This window comes from Coenobita brevimanus, chromosome 38, assembly GCF_032717465.1.
Source record: "Coenobita brevimanus isolate Jiangsu-jjx chromosome 38, ASM3271746v2, whole genome shotgun sequence".
Taxonomy (NCBI): Eukaryota; Metazoa; Arthropoda; class Malacostraca; order Decapoda; family Coenobitidae; genus Coenobita; species Coenobita brevimanus.
The window spans coordinates 22,339,510-22,361,596 of record NC_136991.1 but is presented as its reverse complement, the minus strand read 5'-3'; the positions used below and the strand labels follow the sequence as shown (position 1 = coordinate 22,361,596).

Here is a 22,087-nt window from a genome sequence, read left to right as displayed (position 1 = left end):
TGGAAAGAGGAAATTATAGAGGTATAAAGCTTTTAGATCAGATAATGAAGGTAATGGAGAGAGTTTTAGAAGGTATGATTAGAGAAAGAGTGAATATTGATGAGATGCAGTTTGGGTTTATGCCAGGTAGGGGGACCACTGATGCCATATTCATTGTTCGACAGCTTCAGGAAAAATATATTGGTAGGAGAAGGGATCTTTATTTTGTTTTTGTTGATTTGGAAAAGGCCTTTGACAGGGTCCCTAGAGAGGTGGTGAAGTGGGCAATGAGAAAGCTTGGCTTGGAGGAGTGGCTGGTTAGGGTGGTTATGGCCATGTATGTGGGTGCTCACACCCAGGTGAGAGTGAATGGAGATTTGAGTGATGAGTTTTCCGTGAATGTTGGTGTGCATCAGGGGTCAGTCTTGAGTCCCGTGTTGTTTATCATGGTACTTGAAGCCCTTTCACGTGACTTTAGAAACGGACTCCCGTGGGAGTTGTTGTATGCTGATGGTTTGGTGTTGATTGCAGAGAATGAAAGGGAGGCGGAGGAAAGGTTTAGGAAGTGGAGAGATGGTATGGGGCAAAAGAGTTTAAGGGTAAATGCAGATAAAACAAAATTGATGATATCTAGGGTTGGTGGCGGTACTGTCAAAGACGAGGGAGAGTGGCCATGTGCAGTTTGCCACAAGGGCGTGGGAAGTAATTCCATCTTGTGCAGTGTGTGTGATAAATGGGTGCATAAGAGATGTAGTGGTATCAGAGGTAGACTGCGAGATAATGCTGATTTTATGTGTACGGCGTGCCGGGGTGAGCAGGTGGAGATCGTCAGACGTGAAAGGATTGAACTTGCTGGTGAATCTCTTGAGTGTGTGGAAGAGCTTTGTTATTTGGGAGACATGTTGTGTGCTGGAGGTGGGGCTGGAGCTAGCTCTGTGGCTAGGGTGAGAAGTGGTTGGAAGAAGTTCAGGGAGCTCTTGCCTCTCCTGACATTGAGAGGGCTCTCCCTACGTGCTAAGGGGGTCTTTGTATGCAGCATGTGTTAGGAGTGTAATGCTGTATGGTAGTGAGACCTGGGCAGTGAAGGAGGAAGACATTCGCCGGCTCAGACGTACTGAAATGACAATGATTAGGTGGATGTGCAGTGCGTCCCTGCGTCCAAGGCCTGGAGGTGTTGGGTTTACAATGGAAGAGTTGAGAGGTAGGATGGAACTGGAGTGTATTGGTGTTGTGATGAGGAGAGGTAGATTGAGGTGGTTTGGACATGTGGAGAGGATGGGGGATGATAATTGGGTGAGGAAGGTGAGAAGTGTTAATATTGGGGGTGGGGTTGTGAGGGGTAGACCGAGAAAGACATGGGACGAGGTCATTCAGTGTGACCTTAGGGTTAAGGGACTGAACAGGGAGGCTGCAATGGATCGTGCAGCGTGGAGAGCCGCCATTAGGTGACCAAGGCCGACACATGCAAGCATGTTGGAGCCTTTAAAAACGAAACGAAACGAAACGAAAGGGAATCCGTGGCTCACTACGTATTTTACTGAATGAAAAATTGAATGACTTCAGTGACAATAAACTAATACTACTGAAGGAAACTTATGTAGAAAGACTCCAGATATATATAAGTGTGATATAGTAATAGAAATATAAAGTGTGAGGGGTTTTATGAATAATAAATGACAGAGTACCAAGAGCGAACTAGTGCAAGTGCGACGGTCAGATGCGCTCGTAATTTCCATTGCTTTCACAGTGGGTTTTTTTTTGGAGTATGGATCCCAAACTACTTGAAATTCATAGAGTAGTGTTTATAGTGTTAATATCTGGCTGTGGTAATCATATTACGGGTTGTCGGAAAGTGTAAAGTGGAGACTTCGTTACCCAACTTCAGAGGTCTCCACAAGTCCTACGGTAACCGACGAAGGCTCAACAAACATTCCAGGAGAAAGCTGAAGGTATGTGCCATAAGCATATGTAATTTTAATATTCTAGGACTAATAACTGATTTTTGGCAAATATTTTTTGAGAGTCTGTCGGAGCCCAAATAACCCCGCGGGACACGCAAAACATTGGTAAACATGCCCGCGGTGTAGGGGTTAAACAAATTGAAATCCATGAAGATTTATGCATACAATGTAAGAAACCTCTCAGATGATTACAAACTTGATAACCTAATGACTGAACTGGAAAACATTAGTTGCGATATTGTAGGTCTGAGTGAGATCCACAGAAAAGAAGAAAAAGTAATTCAGCTCGAAGACAGCAACCACCTATTTTACTACAGAGGAAGGGAAAATGAAAGAGTTAGTGGTGTAGGATTTCTAAATAACAGAAATCCTGCAGACAACATTGTTAAAGCAGCATTTGTTGTAATTAGACTGTGCAAAAAATAAACCCAGAAAGTAATACAAGTATATTCATCAACTTCTCAAAGCCCAGATGAAGAAACGGAAACATTCTATAATGATATCTCCCAGATTATGGAAGAAGAAAAGACAACATATACATACTCATGGGAGACTTCAATGCAAAAGTTGGGAAGTCGAAAAATGGAGAAGCATATATATTGAAAAATTTGAAGTGGGAGAAAGGAATGAAAGAGGAGAAATGCTGGTAATTTTTGCTGAAATGTTTAACATGAGGATAATGAACACATTCTTCCACAAAAGAACAGGGAGAAAGTGGACCTAGAGAAGCCCAGATGGAGAAACAAAGAATGAAATCGACTTCATTATAGAGGATAAGAATAACACGTCACAAATGTCATAGTTATCAACAAAGTATATATAGGTAGTGATCATAGAATGGTGGGTTGCACAGCCAGATTCAGTTTCAGAAGTGAAAGAAAGGTGATAATTAAAGATAAAAAGATATGCCCAATAACAGTAAACGAAAACAAAGCAGCCATTCAGTTGAAAATAAGGAACAGATTTCAGGCTCTAAGTAATACTGAATGTGACATCGATGATCTGAATGACAGACTTACAAAAATGCTAAGAGAATCAGTGGAGGTAGTACGAACACCTAATACAACCAAAGCCAAGAAATATTCAGAAAAGACACTCAAGCTTATGAAAAAACGAAAGGAAAGGAAAGTAAAAACAAAGAAAGACGAAATAGAATGAGCAGAATTAAATAAGCTTATCAACAAAAGACATAGAGAAGAAAAAAGAAAGAGAAACTTGAATCAGATCGAAGAAACCATCAAAAATGGAAAAAGTCTGAAACAGATCCAAAGTAAAATGGCACAAGGAAAGCAACAAATGACATCATTGAAAGAAAAAACGGTGAAATCATTAAATGCAGAGATAAGAAGGTGAAGAGATTTGAAGAATTTTACAAAGAACTGTATGCATCAAAGACAGTAGTACCTATAGCTAACTTTTCAGTTGACACAAGTATTTTCGCCAGCTTTGAAAACTTCTCTCCCTTCTCAACACGACGAATGAGCTCCAAACGTTGACTGTACGACAACGGCGGCGGCTTCTTGACGCCATACTGCTTAGAGTGGTTCACTGGGGGGTTGGGAAGGGCCATGGCAGGTAGGAGGCAGGGGGAAGTTGCACAAAAAAAGCAGGTAGCTCTTGTATTCCACGGCGACGGTCGGTAGTGTGCGGACTGGTGGGACAAGAACAACAACATTGCGGCATTAGTATGCATACTTGCCACCAGGGACGCGTGGCGATTGGTTGTTGGGTCGCGATATTCAGTTTAAATGCCGCGGTTCACAGTTCTCCTCGGAAAAGTCCCACTTGGGTGCCTAGGTCTGCGATTTTCATAACTTAATAGTGATTTAAGGTTGGCAGCAGTCTGACGGCCACTTAGCTGTGATTTATGAACACGCGATATACAAGGATTGACTGTATATATCTATCTATCTATCTATTGCCAGACGCCTCAATCCCATTTGGGGTGGCCACAAACAAATCGCCTCCAAGTTGCCCTGTCCCTTGCCATTTCACTGCCATGCTCCCAACTCACACCCCCCTCTCTCATATACCTCTCCACCCCATCCTTCCATCTCATCCTCGGCCTCCCCCTCCCTCTTCCCCCCTCCACCTCACTCATATACACTCTCTTCATCAGTCTTCACCCTCCATCCTCTCGACATGGCCAAACCACCTCAGTGTGTTCCTCCTAACGCTTCCTATCACATCCACATTCACACCACAACGCTCCTTTATATCCTCATTCGTCAGCCTGTCTCTCCGTGTGACTCCACAGGCTCCTCTTAAATAACTAATTTCCACTGCTCTCACTCTTGACTTGTGTCCTTCCAACAATGTCCAAGTTTCACTTCCATACGTTAGAGTTGGTATCACAATACTGTCATGTAGTAACTTTTTCACTTCAATGCTCACTTCCCTGTTTCTTATCACTGCTTTCAAAGAACCAGCAACCCTTCTTCCCTGCTGTACCCTTTCAAGCACTTCACCCTCCAAACATTCATCCTTACTCATCACAATGCCGAAGTACTTAAACGTACTCACATTTTCCAATTCCTCACCATCCAACCTCGCTGTACTTTCACTGACTTCACATCTCTCAAAGACCATCACTTTACTCTTCCCTACATTCACCTTTAGATTCCGTTTCTTACACACTCTCCCAAACTCATCCACCAAGCCTTGCAGCTCCCCTTCATCTTCACTCAACAACACAGTATCATCTGCAAACAACAGTACAGGGAGTTTCCAGACACTATCCTCTCTCACCAGGGCCACTCCAACATCCACTACCCTACCTTGTACCTCTTTTATTACCCCATCCATGTACAGATTGAACAACCATGGAGACATGACACATCCCTGTTTCAACCCAACTTTCAAAGAGAAAAAATTCACTCAGTTCACCATCCACACGCACTGCAGCCTTCGCACCATCGTATATATTCTTCACAGCATTCAACAACTTCCCATCTACTCCGTATATTCTTAACACTTTCCACAATCCTTGTCTATCCACCCTGTCATATGCTTTCTCCAAATCCATGAAAGCCGCATACAACTTCCTTCCCTTCTCCAGAAACTTTTCCACTAAAGATCTAAGAATGAATATCTGATCTACACAACCTCTTCCCTTCCTAAAGCCTCCCTGTTCTTCTCCAACTAATTTCTCTGTTCTTTCTGTAACTCTGTCAATAAGTATCCTACCATATACTTTTCCTATTATACTAAGAAGACAAATGCCCGTATGATTACCACACACTTCTTTTTCCCCTTTTCCTTTGTACAAGGGAATAATTATACCTGACTTCCAATCCTCCGGGACTCTACCTTCCTCCCAGGCCAATCTGCACATCTTCCACATCCATTCTACTACTATCTCTCCCCCATGCTTCAGCATTTCACCACACACTCCATCAATTCCTGGGGCTTTCCCCAATTTAACTTTCTTCATTGCTTCCACAACTTCTATCCTACTAATTTCTTCCTGTCTTCTCACCTCCCTCCTTCTCCCAGCCATTCCCCTGCCACTTATACTCGCATTACTTCCATCCTGTATGTTCCTCAATTCCTTAAAGTGTTCTCTCCATCTGCTTACTTTTTCTCCCTTCTCCACTAGTAATCTACCATTTTTATCTTTCACTCCCCTGCTAACATCACTTCCACCCTGTCTTACTCTTTTCACCTCTTTCCAGAATATTTTCTTACAGTCCCTCCACTTTACACTCAAATTCGTTCCAAATTCCTCATCCACTCTCTTCTTACTCTCTCTTACTAATCTTTTCACCTCTCTCTTTCTTTCTACATATAACTCTCTCTTCCGCCTCTCAACTTCTTCCACGCCCCTATTTCTCATCCATTCATTGTATGCTTTCTTTTTTTGTGCCACACCCTGTCTCACCTCTTCAGTCCACCACGCTGTTCCTTGCACCCCCGTCAGTCTTCTCTTCCTTCCACACACCCCATCACATGCTGCACATATTTCTTCTGTAAATATACTACACACACCTTCCACGTCTCCCATCTGCTCCAATTCTTATTTGCCCAATCGTTCCTCCACTTCTCTCTTATACTCTGCCTTTTTCTCATCCTCTTGTAACCTTTCCACTCTCCATGCAACTACTCCTTCCTCTCGTCTTTCCCTTCTTCTATTCCTCCATCTTACTTGAATCCTAATTTTGGCCACCACCAAGTAGTGGTCAGAAAGTCCACTCCCCCAACCTCTATAAGCTCTTGCATCCATTACACATCTTCGCATCCTTTCATCCACACACACATAATCAATCATTGCCTTCCTTTCATTCAGTTCACCACCCACCCTTCTCATCACTCGCCATGTATACCTGTGGATCATTTTATGCCTGAAGAGGGTATTGGCTGTCACCAACCCCCTCTCAGCACAAATGTCCACTAACGCACTCCCATTCTCATCTATCTCAGCAGGCACACCCCACTCACCAACTATTCCATCCACCTTCACATTCCCAACTTTACCATTCATATCACCGATCAAAAACACTCTCTCATTCCTTCCAAACTTTTCCATGCACTTCTACATTTGTCCAGAGCTCTTCTCTCACTCTTCTAGCACGATCTTGCGTTGGCGCATTCACACACAATCGCCCACATTTGTATTCCAACTTTCAACTTTACCCACACAATCCTTGACCCAACTGATCCATACTGTCTTATGCTCTTCTTCCATCTTATACTGACAACTATACATACTCCTTCCTTTGCCCTCTCATTCTCACCTACTCCTGCACATATACCCCATCCATACTCCCATTCTCTCACACTTTTTCCTCTCCATTTTGTTTCAGTTATTCCACATACATCCACTTTCGCACCCTCAAGGACCTGGACAATCTCTCTCCCTTTCACCTCATCATTCGCTCCCCTTACATTCCACTTTCCGATAACCATGTCCTTTGTATATATATATATAGTATATATATATATATATATATATATATATATATATATATATATATATTTACATACATATATGCAGTTTATATAAAACCCTTTAGTTGTACTACCAGTTTTATTTCAGTTAGTTATTCAGTCAGTCAGTATCAGATGTAAGCTGCAAAATAGTGCTGTTTTTTGAGTGTGCTATGTGTGGGGAAGAGCATGCAGTGACAGAAAGATGGAGGAAGATTGACCCTACTGGAGAGTCATCCTCCAACTTTCAGTATGGCCAAACCATCTAAATCTACCCCTCCTCATCAAAACATCAATTCACTCCAGTCCCATTCTTCCTCTTAATTCTTCACCTGTGATCCTGGTGCCCCGATGCCCTGCATTCCAGGATGCACTGGACATCCATCTAATCATTGTCATTTCTGCATGTTTGAGCCTGTGAAAATCCTCTTCCTTTACTTCTCTGTATCATACAGCATTACAGTCCGAACAAATGCCACATACAAGGATCCCTTAGCATGGAGAGAGAGCCCTCTTAGTGTCAGAAGGGGCAGCAGCTCCCTGGACTTCCTCCAATCACTTATTTCCCTGGCTGTAGAGCTAGTAGCTCCAGCTCCACCTCCAGTGCATAACATGTCCCCTAAACAACAAAACTCCTCAACACACTCAGGAGACTTGGCAGCAAGATCAATCCTTTCACACCTGACACTCTCTGCATGCTCTCCCCAACATACCATACACATGAAACCAGCATTATCTTGCAGTCTACCTCTGATACTGCTTCAGTAGTTATGCACCCACTATGAAAAACAATGCACAGGATGGAGTTACCGCCCACAACCTGGTGGCAAACTGCACATGGCCATATTCCCCCTGCTTTGACAATACTGCCACCAACCTTTGATATGATTACTTTTTTTTATTAACATACAGTATATTCTTGTCATGTTCCCATTACCCATTAGATACCTCATATGAAATGTTCAGGAATATGAAGTTTTAGCTTTGATATTAACTCATTTTAAATGTGTCCTAATCTATACTATTTACTGTACATTGTGTATCAGTCAGAAGGTAGTTCATAGCTGTTTGTCAGATATTAACCTTTTGTGCAATATATAAATTTAGTACTTATGTTGTTACAGAAACAAGAAGTGGAAGTGACTTGAAAATTAAGAAAGAAATACCTTGGTGGTGTTCATCTTTATTAATTTGTTATCCTTCACAAAGAAGTTCCTAAGCACAGTAAATTGCATTGTAGTATGTGCTGCGCTGAAAATTTTATATTTGTACACAAATTAGAAACTGCATGCATTTTCTGTTTTTGTGCTTTGACAAAAATAATGTTGATTCGCTGAAAGAATGGGAAAACTAGGATAAATCATGTCAAAGTTCAGTACATAGTCCACTACCAAACCCTGGATTATACTGCAGTAGTTTCCTCTTCTTAGGTAGGTGGTGGTGATTATTATCCACTCACTTGATGTACTGCTGCCTACATCTTCCTTTGCTGTTTTCATTCTTTCTCTGTGTCCACCCTCCTTTCTTCCTATTTCCCCCATCTCTCCTCTCATTTTTATTATTATTCTTTCCATTTCAGGTGGCTTGATGTTGAATGACAAGCCTAATGGTTTTCTGTAAACCAAGAAACCATTTATAATGCTGGGTGGTAACCCCATAACCAATGCCATACATGTTCCCTACGTATCAACAAATAGGTTGGTGGAGGGTTAATGCCCCACCCTGTAAAACAACTACAGTGAACTCCCATGTTTGGCGAGTAATAGGTGTGAAAAAAGTCTTGCTAAACTGGAATTCGCCAAATCTGAACTGAATAACTAATGGGAAAAAATAAATTGTTTTTGGGAATGCATGACTGGACTGATTTTCCACCTATATTACAACATTTCTGGGTGTAAATCATGTGATAAACAGACATAACATGATTCAGTTTAATTTACTTTAGCCAAGAAACAAGTAATACAGAAAAACTCACATAAGAAATGAAAATAATGGGCTTGATGTACACGTGGTGTATGGTGCGTGGATGCCTTAGTAGATCATTTTCTTTGTTGGAAAAAAAGTTTATGATGAAGGAGCAGTAAAATTCATGTATTCGCCTTTAGTGCAACGAGTGTGGGGAAAAAAAAAAAAAACGTGCTCAATCTTTGTTATGAACTGACGATCTTTGGTCAAGAAAATTCGGATCTTACGATACATGAAGACACTGTGTTGTCATAAATAGTTAGGTAAGATAATTATGTGAGTTCAGTTCTTGTGAATTATACTGTCATACAAATTATACTGCTTGGCTGACTTGTTTATTATTCATGAATAACTCAGAGTCAAATGGCCGCCCCTTACAGGATTATGGCGTCTGGCAATAGATAGATAGATAGATAGATTATGCATTCATGTGTACCTGGGAAGTGAGATATGCAATCACTCCATGCTGACGACTTCCTTATAGCTTTTTTTGTCCTTTATTGTTGATGACTAATGGCTTTCAGAACATTTCACACTGCTTTTTTTTTTTTTTTCTTAAATGAGTGCCGAAAGTGATTTGTGACAAAATATGTGTGATGCTGGGCAGCCATTATTCACGTGTTGTTTAGCTAAGTTTTTGCTTGATTTGTAATAACATTCAGGAGGGTTAGTGGCAATCCTTGCTGATTAAAATTTTTATGGGGAGTGTTAGGGGGCAAAACTTAATTGGTTAGGTTAGCTTAAAATGCAGTAGCTGTGCACTGATGTGTCCAGTCGGTGAGGTCATATGTAAACACATTGTCTTCGGTTTCTTAGGGCAGATGTATTTGTAATGATCTATCTTTAAATATATTTTTAATGAAAAATATAAGGCTCCTAGAACCAAACCCCCTATTTTACATGTAAACATGTCATGTTTTAGCTTGAAATTGATTTTGCACGAGATTTTGCATAATCTATCTCGTATTGTATGAAGACTCTACTGTATCATCTCACCCAACTGTTCTTTATTAACTTCATTAAATCCTGGAACACTTCTTGCTGCTTCTACCACTTCTTTCATGAGTTGTTCCTTCTGCTGACTCTGTGTCTATGTGTCCGTGTCACTGTCAGCACCATCCGTGATGAGGTGAGGGAGAATTGGTGCCCACCCGCGGTTAATGGTAACATTATTAATTTTATGCCAGGCACCTACCATAAAGTTGACAGCCTGTCTGATATCCAAATGTTTCCAGAACGTTTTGAAGGTATTGTTACGTCCCCACCCCACACTGCCATAGGCACCAACAGCAGTAGTTCAGTACTTTCTCTATACTCATTTCAAAGCCAAAGGTGGTATGTACACAACGACATACTGTATCTTTCTCTCGTGTTCCTGAACTTGATTCTTCTGAATTCTCTACTCTCTGGCTTCGGCTGTCCTGTCATTTTCTGACTAAATATATCTGCGTTGTTTACTTATCTCCTAATTCTACTATCAAAGATTCTTTGACTGTCTTACTTCTTCAATGGAACACATTCTATCCATTTCTTTTTTCTCTGAAATCTCCATTCTAGGAGATTTCAATGTTCACCACCACCTTTGACTCTCCTCTCCTTTCACGGATCCACCTGGTGAACAAGCCTACATCTTTTCTATCCTCAGTGACCTAGAGCAGCTTGTACAGCACCCTACCCGTATCCCTGACTGCCTTGGAGAGAGCTCCAACATATTGACCTCTTCCTTATAACTAAAACTTCTGCTTATGCTGTTAATCTTTCCTCTCCGTTGGGCTCTTCTGATCACAACCTTATTACCTTAACTTGTCCTATCGCTCCGGTACGGCCTGCGGACCCTCCAAAGAAACGTCGACTGTGGCACTTTGGAGCTGCAGATTGGGGGACCCTCAGGCAGTACTTCTTTGATTTTCCCTGGAATGATTATTGCTTCCATGGCCGGGAGCCATCTGAGTGTGCTTTGTGCATTATGGATGTTATTCTCTCGGGCATGGAAGCATACATTCCTTTATAATATCCTTTGACTATTGCAAGGAAGTCTTGGTTTAATCACGCTTCATCTAATGCTGTCCGCAACAAGGAGAGGGCCTATAAATGGTGCCAGAGCCAACCCACCCCTGAATCACATCTTTTTTATGTCTCTGCCTGGAATCGTGCTAAGTCTGTTCTTCGCTTTGCTAAAAGTAATTTCATCCATGCTAAATGCTCTCAACTCTCCAACTAAAATTCTTCCCACTTCTTCTGGCACTTTGCCAAAAACCTTTGTAACAACTTTACCTCATCATCCTTCTCTCCTCTTTTGGTGCTGTACCTATTTCTTCTATTGATAAAGCAGATCTCTTTACTCAGACTTTCTCCTCTAGTTCATCCTTCGATGATTCCAGTGCTGTTCATCCATCACTTCCTCCCTCTGCCTTCCTCATGGCTGACATTAAAATTTCTTCAGGGGCGTGGAAGAAGTTGAGAGGCAGAAGAGAGAGTTATATGTGGAAAGGAAGAGAGAGGTGAAAAGATTAGTAAGAGAGAGTAAGAAGAGAGTGGATCAGGAATTTGGAAGGAATTTGAGTGTAAAGTGGAGGGACTGTAAGAAAATGTTCTGGAGAGAAGTGAAAAGAGTAAGACAGGGTGGAAGTGAAGTTAGCAGGGGAGTGAAAGATAAACATGGTAGATTACTAGTGGAGAAGGGAGAAAAAGTGAGCAGATGGAGAGAACACTTTAAGGAATTGTTGAACGTAGAGGATGGAAGTAATGCGAGTATAAGTGGCTGGGGAATGGCTGGGAGAAGGAGGGAGGTGAGAAGACAGGTAGAAATCAGTAGGATAGAGGTTGTGGAAGCAATGAAGAAAGTTAAATCGGGGAAAGCCCCAGGAATTGATGGAGTGTGTGGTGAGATGCTGAAGCATGGGGGAGAGATAGTAGTAGAATGGATGTGGAAGATGTGCAGATTGGCCTGGGAGGAAGGTAGAGTCCCGGAGGATTGGAAGTCAGGTATAATTATTCCCTTGTACAAAGGAAAAGGGGAAAAAGAAGTGTGTGGTAATCATAGGGGCATTTGTCTTCTTAGTATAATAGGAAAAGTGTATGGTAGGATACTTATAGACAGAGTTAGAGAAAGAATAGAGAAATTAGTTGGAGAAGAACAGGGAGGCTTTAGGAAGGGAAGAGGTTGTGTAGATCAGATATTCATTCTTAGATCTTTAGTGGAAAAGTTTCTAGAGAAGGGAAAGAAGTTGTATGCGGCTTTCATGGATTTGGAGAAAGCATATGACAGGGTGGATAGACAAGGATTGTGGAAAGTGTTAAGAATATATGGAGTAGATGGGGAAGTTGTTGAATGCTGTGAAGAGTATGTATGATGGTGCTAAGGCTGCAGTGCGTGTGGATGGTGAACTAAGTGAATTTTTCTCTTTGAAAGTTGGTTTGAAACAGGGATGTGTCATGTCTCCATGGTTGTTCAATCTGTACATGGATGGGGTAATAAAAGAGGTACAAGGTAGGGTAGTGGATGTTGGAGTGGCCCTGGTGAGAGAGGATAGTGTTTGGAAACTCCCTGTACTGTTGTTTGCAGATGATACTGTGTTGTTGAGTGAAGATGAAGGGGAGCTGCAAGGCTTGGTGGATGAGTTTGAGAGAGTGTAAGAAACGGAACCTAAAGGTGAATGTAGGGAAGAGTAAAGTGATGGTCTTTGAGAGAGGTGAAGTCAGTGAATGTATAGCGAGGTTGGATGGTGAGGAATTGGAAAATGTGAGTACGTTTAAGTATTTGGGTAGTGTGATGAGTAAGGATGGAGGTTTGGAGGGTGAAGTGCTTGAAAGGGTACAGCAGGGAAGAAAGGTTGCTGGTTCCTTGAAAGCAGTGATAAGAAACAGGGAAGTGAGCATGGAAGTAAAAAAGTTACTACATGACAGTGTTGTGATACCAACTCTAACGTACGGAAGTGAAGCTTGGACGTTGTTGGAAGGACACAAGTCAAGAGTGAGAGCAGTGGAAATGAGTTATTTAAGAGGAGCTTGTGGAGTCACGTGGAGAGACAGGCTGACGAATGAGGATATAAAGGAGCGTTGTGGTGTTGATGTGGATGTGATAGGAAGCGTTGTGAGGAACACACTGAGGTGGTTTGGCCATGTGGAGAGGATGGAGGGTGAAAGACTGACGAAGAGAGTGTATGTGAGTGAGGTGGAGGGTGGAAGAGGGAGGGGGAGACTGAGGATGAGATGGAGGGATGGGGTGGAGAGGTATATGAGAGAGGGGGGTGTGAGTTGGGAGCAGGGTAGTGAAATGGCGGGGGACAGGGCGACTTGGAGGCGATTTGTTTGTGGCCACCCCAAACGGGATTGAGGCGTCTGGCAATAGATAGATAGAGATAGATGTATTTTCTGCCATCACTGGCCTCAATACTAACAAGGCATGTGGGCCTGATGGAGTCTCTCCTGTTGTCCTCAAGAACTGTGCTTCTGTGCTTACACCTGCCTAGGTAAACTTTTTCACCTTTGTCTTTCAGCTTGTACCTTTCCTTCTTGCTGAAAGTTTGCTCTTATTCAGCCAGTCCCAAAGAAGGGTGACCATTCCCAACCCTCTGACTATTGTCCAATTGTATCCTTTGTCTCAAAAGTTTTTGAGTCTATTCTCAACAAAAAAATTTTAAAACATCTTTCCTATCGCAACCCTCTTTCTGATCATCAGTATGGGTTCCGTCAGGGACCCTCCACTGGTGATCTTCTCACCTGCCTTTCAGACTCCTGGTCATCCTCCTTTAGGGACTTTGGCAAAAGCTTTGCCATCGCACTTGACATCTCAAAGGCTTTCAGTCAAGTCTGGCATAAATCTTTAATTTCCAAACTGCCCTCTTACTGTTTCTATCCTTCTATCTATGCCTTCATCTATGGCTTCCTTTCTGGTCGTTCTGTAGCCGCTGTTGTAGACGGCCATTGTTCTTCTCGTAGATCTATCAACAGTGGTGTTCCTCAGGGTTTTGTCCTATCACCAACTCTCCTCATTTTATTCATCAATGATCTTCTAAGCTGTACATCTCACACTATCCACTCGTACGCTGATGATTCCACCTTTCACCTTTCCATTTGGTTCCTGCAGTGTCCATCCCAGCAGTTACTTCAACAGACAAGGGATGAGGCTATGGCACACCTAATGTCTGACTTGATTTGTATCTCTGACTGGAGTAAAAATAATCTTGTTTTTAATCCATCAAAGACTCAGTTTTTACATCTATCAACCTGACAGAATCTTCCAGAGGAGTACCCACTAATGTTTAATAATATCCAGCTCAGTCCTGCATCATCCTTGAACATGCTTGGGGTTTCATTCACTCGGGCTTTATCTTGGAAAGATCATATGAGGTGCTCCGAGCCAGAGGGGCAACCGTGCATTTTGCTTACTTGCTTTGACATCTAATTACCAAACTGTAATATACTTTAAATATGTCATGTTTACCACCATTTTAATTGTCTTGGCTAGCAATTTCAGGCTAAACAATAAAATGCATATAAGTATAATTTTACCATTGTATAATTAGCCATGTCAGTGTTTAACAACTCTTTACTGAAAATAAGCAAAATGCATGGTCACCCCTCTGGCTTGGAGCACCTTATATTACATCTCTTGTAAATCAGCTTCTAAGAGATTAGGTGTGCTAAGCTGACTCCATACTTTCTTTACCCCTGCACAGTTGTTTACTTTATACACGAGTTTTATTTGCCCCTGTGTAGAGCACAACTCTCGTGTGGGGAGGCTCCCCACGTACGGCTCTTCTCAGTAGGGTGGAGTCAAAGGCTTTTTGTCTCATTAACTCTCGTCCTCTTATTGGCTCCCTTCAACCTTTGTCTCTTCACTGCACTGTTGCTTCTTTATCTCTTTTCTTTCACTACTTCCATGGTCACTGCTCCTCTGAACTGTCTGCTTACATCCCTCCACCTCTACGACTGGCGTGTAGCACCCGTCTAGCAACAAACTCTCATCCCTTTTCTGTCCAACTTTCTAATGCAAGCATTAACTCTTACTCCTAGTCCTTCATTTATGCAACAGGTCAACTCTGGAACTGTCTCCCTCTGTCTGTGTTTCCTACTTCCTGTGATCTTCATTCTTTCAAACGCAGTGTGTCCAGGCATCTCGAAATGAACAGATCTTGAATTTTGCTCACTTTTGTATTGTTTTTGTTTTTTTCTTGGAAGGAATTGTTTGCAGGCTCCTAGCCTTTGGCACCTAGCCTTTGGCTCCTTCTTATTCACATAAAAAGAAATAAAAATAAAAACAGGAAAGACGTTTCCCAGTGAGTTGTTTTTCCTGTGGTCAGACTTTCAGTGTACAGCACATAAGATCAGCTGAGGCAAACGTAAACACTGGCTTTTAAAGTTCACTGTCTGTTTTCCAAATAATTACACTTAATGCTTGCCAAATTCACTTCACTATTCTTTCAGGCACTGGAGCTATACAAACTTTACTAACTGCTATTACATTTAATGCTTAACAACACTTCACTGTTATTACACTTAGTGCCTGAGAACACTTCACTGTTATCACAAGTACCAAATATACAAACTTTACTGACACTGCATTACACTCAGACTGAACAGAAAACCAACTGAACTTCACTGCAGTCTCCTTCCCATCCTTATATACCCTTACATTACTCGAGAAACTCCTGGCACAAACTCAACGTGGCAGTAGCTAACAGTTACCAACTAGGAGACATCAAAACATGCCAAACTTTTCTTACATTACATAACACTGTAAATTGTTTAGCACACAAACTTAAACTGAATTATACAATTCAGAACAAACAATCACAAATAAAACATCATCAAAAAAGAGCACAATAATTAATACATAACTTGAAACAAACAGCAGGCAAACTGGCAACTCTGAGTTGTACCGAAACCTACGGTAAATATTGGGATATTTCGAGAATTCTCTACCAATACCTAACTGGCAAATCTCGCTTCTTAACACTACTCCCTCCCTAGTTCTTTGTCGTCCCCACAAAAGTACACAGTTTATACAAACATAAACCTTAATCCTAATGAAACATGTAACTATAGACAAAATTATCCTTCAACTTATCAGGTCTTCTTCTATGCCGCTTTCGACGACGTCCTTGCTCCTCCACACAGTCCACTCCTCCAGGAAGGTCTTGGTCCTCTTCTTGATTCACTTCTTCTCATGGGAAACTGTCACCATCCTCTTGCACTTCAGCTCCTTGGTCCTCCTCAACATCCTCGGCTGCAGGAAAGCACGATTCCTTGGAAATGTCCCAGCTATACTGTCCTGGCCCATGGTACTGCCACAGATGGTTCATGTGTACCTCATTTGGGAAAGACTTCCTGCCCCCCTGAATCCGATATGTTACGTCTGATAGGCGGTCCAACACAGTGTAAGGCCTGTCCCATGGGCTCTGCAGCCTCGTTGACTGTCCCTTCTTCCGCTGAGGATTGTATAACCAAACTTGGTCACCATCCTTGAAGCTCACCTCACTTGCCTTGGCATCATTCTTGCACTTCATAACCTCTCCCGAAAACTTGAGGGCTCCTCACACTTGATGATGTGCCTCAGCCTGCCTTTCCTTAATGTGCTTCGCATAGCCGGAGGTGTCTGTAGGCAGCTCTTCACCAGATGGTCTTCCCATTAACAAGTCAACGGGTAAATGTAACTCGTGGCCCAACATCAGTTTTGCAGGAGTGTAGCCAGTAGACTTATGGGATGCAGACCGATATGCCATCAGCAATGCAGTTAATTTCTGGTCCTATTCTGTTTGTCCAAACAATGCAGTACGTGGCCAGTTCTTGTCCCATGGTCCAGTTGAATTTCTCCACCATCCCATCTGACTGTGGCCTTAGGGGGGTTGTACTGGTCTTCTTGATCACCAGTAACTTGCAGCACTCATGGAACTCAGCAGACTCGAAGTTTCTACCCTGGTCTGTATGTAGCTCTTGTGGCATCCCAAAACGACAGAAAAACTGATCAACCAACATCTGAGCAACAGTTGCAGCCTCTTGATCAGGGCTAGCATAGGCTTTTGGCCACTTTGTGAAGTAGTCCATGGCAACACATACCGTATATACCGGTTTCCTCTCTTGGTGAGTGGCAAAGGCCCAGCGATGTCCACCACGACTCTTTCCATTGGTGCACCCACTTGGTACAGCTGAAGAGGGGTGCAACCACATATCTTGGGTCCCTTCTTGGCACAGAACACGTCACAGGCCGGACACCACTCTTCAACATCTTGATGCATGCCAATCCAGTAGAACCTGTGTTGCAGCCGCCTTAGAATTGTCTTCACTCTCAGGTGCCCACTAGTGATCTGGTTATGGGACTCATTCAAGATCTTATACCTCATTTTCTTCGGAACCACCAGTTGCCAAGACTTGCTGGGGCCATCAGCTGTCTCCCACTGATGCTTCAGTAGTCCGTTGTTCAAACGAAGAAAGTCCCATTGACTCCAGTAGCTCTTGGTCATAGGGCTTAACCTGGAAACTACCTCCCAAGATGCTCTACCATCAAATTCCTGAGGTTTCTTTTTAATTGAACCCCCATTATAGCCATGCATGGTTTGGGGCCTAAAAACTGGGGCATCATAATTAAGGCCAGGTTCAACCCTGTAATGCTACCTTAGATGCTAGGGATCCATCAAGATTCACCATACGCCGTCCATTCCTTTCATATGCTCCCTGTACGTTAACTTGAGGCTCAGCAGTGCAATATTTCTCTACAGCCTCAGTTTTCCCACTAATTATCATCACATGGTTGACTACATGCTTCAACTGGTTATCTGCATGCTGTCTGTACTCCGTCACTATTCCCTCACTAATCTTAAGCTGGTTGTCCATATGCTGTTTGCACTCTGCCGCTATTTCCTCACTAATGGTCTTCAACTGGTCATCTACATGCTGTTTACACTATATCACATTATTGCTTACCTCATACTTCTGCAGCTTTAGCTTGGCATCTGCTTCCTCCTTAAGCTGTTGTTCTTCTTTCATTTCCCTCATGAATGCATCCAGCTGTCCTTGCACCCTCAGTTGTACTTCCCTCTGTTGCTCCTGTAATGCCTCTTGAAGTTGTTCATATCGTTCTTTTTGTTCTTCATGTTGTGCCTCTAGTTGTTTACTCTGTGCTTGTAGTTAAACACTTTGTGCTTGAAATTGGACACTTTGTGCTTGTAATTGTTCTTTGAGTTTTCTTCTTTGCCTGCAAATGTTCTCTCTGTTCTTTCTGTCCCCCATTCTGTGCCTGTATATGTGCTTGGAGTTCTTCCATCAAAGCTTGTAATAATTTCGTAATTTTTGCCAATGACACCCCATTCTCCTGTCCAGCTCAGGATCTTGTCTGCAAGCCTTCTTGCTCCATGTCGAAGATTAGACTCCCTACAGCACTTAATCTACACTCCTGTCGCCAGTGTTATGTCCCCACCCCACACTGCCACGGGCTCCAATAGCAATACTTCAGTATAGGAAGGACGTTGCCCAGTGAGTTGTTTTTCCTATGGTCAGCCTTTCGGTGTACAGCACACAAGATCAGCTGAGGCAAAACTAAACACTGACTTCTTAAAAGTTTACTGTCTATTTTCCAAATAATTACACTTAACCCGCCCCGTCCCGACCACTTTTTGACCACTGGTACCCCCCAATCCCGACCATTTTTCGACCCTTTTTTTTTTTTTTTTGCTAAAACTTTCGCTTTTGGTCAGAAACAATGGTCAGTGGCAAAGAAATTGTTCCCCGGGGTCCCTAATTACCCTAACCAGGTATGCCTTGTCCCACCTGGCCCCGTGTTCTCCGTATGCGGTCTGAGCCTCTAACGTTTTCTATGGTATTATAAGTCTGGGAAACCAATGAAAGTAGGTAGATATGTATTTATTACAAACATAAAAACATGTGATAAAAGAGTATATTGGATTTTATACAAAAATAGAGCAGAAATAAGCATTGTACCATCGTGCGAAACGAGCAAAATCGGGCAGACTGGTCACGATGAATCGCTAACATTCGAAAATCATGATACATATCATTTTTTTTACTAACATAATACTTCTACAATAACATTATACCATTTTACATTTTATTGAACTGTTTTTACCTATTCACAGGCCTTTTGATAACATTTAGCGTAATGTTAGCGCTTATTTACGTAGTGAGTGAACTCGCTGTGACTGTTGTTTCAACTCGTATTGTATTTTTTCTACTTACATAATACTTTGCTATTACATTATACACTTTTCAACTTTATAGAACTGTTTTGAGATAATTTCAGGCCTTACGTAAATAATTAGCGTAATCTATCTATCTATCTATAGCCCGACGCCCTAATCCCGCAAAGGGTGGCCACAGACAAAACGCCTCCAAGTCACTCTGTCACCCACCATTTGACTCCCCTCCCCCCAGCTCACCCCCCCTCCCTCATATACCTCTCAACTCCATCCCTCCACCTCATCCTCGGTCTACCCCTCCCTCTCCCTCCCTCCACCTCACCTACATACACCCTCTTAGTCAGTCTTTCATTCTCCATCCGCATAATAACACACACGGTGAAGTCGCTATGACTACTATTTCAACTTACAACCTATTTTTGTACTTATATAATAATTCTCCACTAACATTGCACATGTTTACACTTGATATAGTTGATATCACATAATTTCAGACCTTACGATTCAACTGAGCGTCATACTAGCGCGTACTTACACAGTGAGTGTTATCGCGATATCATTTGTTTCATCTTACACTAGTATTCAACTTATAAATTACTACTAACATTACAACAAATTCCACTTTATATCATTCCTATCACATACTTACTGACCAGAATGTTCTACTGAGCGTAATATTTTCGCAGATTTACACAGTGGGTGTACTCGTGACATCAATTATTACAACTTACACTATTTTTCAACTTATACGTTTTATTCATGCTAACATTACACCCGTTTCCACTTTATATTCTTGCTATCACATATTTACTGACCAGAGTGTTATACTGAGCGTCATATTTTCGCAGATTTATACAGTGGGTGTAGTTTTCATATCACTTCGTTCAACTTACACTATTTCTCAACTTATACATTACTTTCCTGCAAACATTACACCCGTTTCAAGTTTATATAAGACTTAGCACATACTGACTGGCCTTACCATTATACTGAGCGTCATATCGCCATCCCACACAGTTTCAGTAGCGTAGGAAGTTATGGTACTCTCTGAAACATGGCTGAAGGCACAACGCAACATTGGTGGTGGTGGGGGAGGCGGAGAGCGGCGCCTTTCATCACTCGCACTTCTCTTCCCTCTCCCTTTTCCTTTACCCTTCCCCTTCCCTTTCCTTCCTTTCCCCACATCCCGGGGCTGTGTGGAGGAAGTTTGGGAATATTGTATGGCGAAAGACGTGCTGGGGAGTGGCTCCACCTCCTCTCCCCTAGGCCTATGTGCACCACGTGCTCATGCTGCCTCCCTCACACCACTTCCCTTTCACCCCGCACTCCCACCACACCACTTTCGCCTTCCCCAGACAAAACACTAGGCCATACTTTATTTGCCTTCTCGCCCCACCTTCTGATCCTCGGGGTGAGATTTTTTCCTTCCCCAACCAGGAGGCAACATCACGTCCTAAGCCGCCGTCATCGTCATCGTCCTCATCCTCTTCCTCATCAGAATCTCTCTCTAGGGGATGGAGAGAGGTCCATGCAGGTGTTTTGGGTGCAGGCTGGCCTTCCCTTGCTTTACGATACGTGACATACCGCTTTTTCCGGGGCGAAGGGACCTCCTCATCACTGCTTGTTATTTCCTCCTCAGGCTGCACATAATCTCGATCCACCACATCATCATCAAGTGGAGAATCACTATCTCCAGTGAAGGCATCCAGGGCGTATTGTATTTCGTCGTCTGAGAGACCTTTACGCGCCATGTCTGACCTGGGTCACTGCTAACAGGTGAGTGACCGAGACAAGGGCGAGCGCAGGTCACGCGGGGTCTGGGACGCTGCCTGCCTGGGGGCAGGTAGGGGAGGCTTGGGTACATGGGCGAATCGAAAATCTCGCGCGAATTTTGAAAATTGTGGAAATTATGAACCTTACAATTGCAGGACGTTGAAGTACGTCAACGGGATTGGCAGTGACATAACGTGAGGACGTGGAAGTACGTCGACGGGACGCCGCGGGTTAATGCTCGCCAACTTCACTTCACTATTCTTACAAGCACTGGAGCTATACAAGCTTTACTAACTGCTATTACATTTAATGCTTGACAACACTTCACTGTTATTACACTTAGTGCCTGACAACACTTCACTGTTATCACAAGTACTGAATAGACAAACTTCACTGACACTGCACTACACTCAGACTGAACTGAAAACCAACTGAACTTCACTCAAACTGAACTGAAAACAGCTAAACTAGGAGACATCAAAACATGCCAGACTTTTTTTACATTACTGTACATAACACTGTAAATTATTTAGCATACAAACTTAAACTCAGTTACACAGTTCAACAGACAATCACATAAATAAAACATCATAGAAAAAGAGCACAAAAATTAATACATAACTTATGAAACAACTATGCTCACAAACAGCAGGCAAACTGGCAACTCTGACTTGTACCGAAACCTATGGTAAATATCGGGAAACGTCTTAAAATTCTGTAGCAATACCTCACTGGCAAATCTCGCTTCTTAACAGTATTAGAGAATTCATTTACAGTATATTTTTATTATAAACAACTTGCCAAATGTGAGATTTCTGTTACCAAATTAGAGTGTTGTGTACAATCCCATCCCATCACCAAAAGTGAATTTGCCTAATAAAAACTCGCCAAATGTGAGAGTTCACTGTAACTCAAAGTCAAACAGCCACCCCTTATGGGATTGTGGCATCTGGCTATAGATAGGTAGTTTTCTCTTCACTTATATTAATCAAAATTACAGAACTGCAGTCAGACAAACCACAAACTAAAATTACATTTTTAATTCTCACTTAATAATGGCATAAAAAAATTCCTTTCGAGTAGTGATAATATACACATTTTACAAGGCCTCTTCAGGATCCATGGTGGGCAGTCCTGAATACAGGTAGTGCACTTCCATGGGTCATAAGTGTATTTAGGGGGGTCAGAACTTCCCTTCCCAGCATTTTAATTGGTGGTGATACAAATTTTTATCTTGCACAGATAAAGCTATGGAATTAAGTAATTATTTTATCATGTAGCACACTCTTGAGCCCATCTTTCCCTGCAAAATGGGTTATTTGGGATTGG

The 22,087-nt window shown here is 42.4% G+C and overlaps 1 protein-coding gene across 1 annotated transcript in view; it reads left to right on the top strand.

Moving 5' to 3' along the window:
- The window catches only part of LOC145396553 (teneurin-m-like), a 1,418,848-nt gene that overhangs the window by 1,192,182 nt on the left and 204,579 nt on the right, over nt 1-22,087 (top strand). The gene's annotated exons all lie outside the window — the stretch shown is intronic.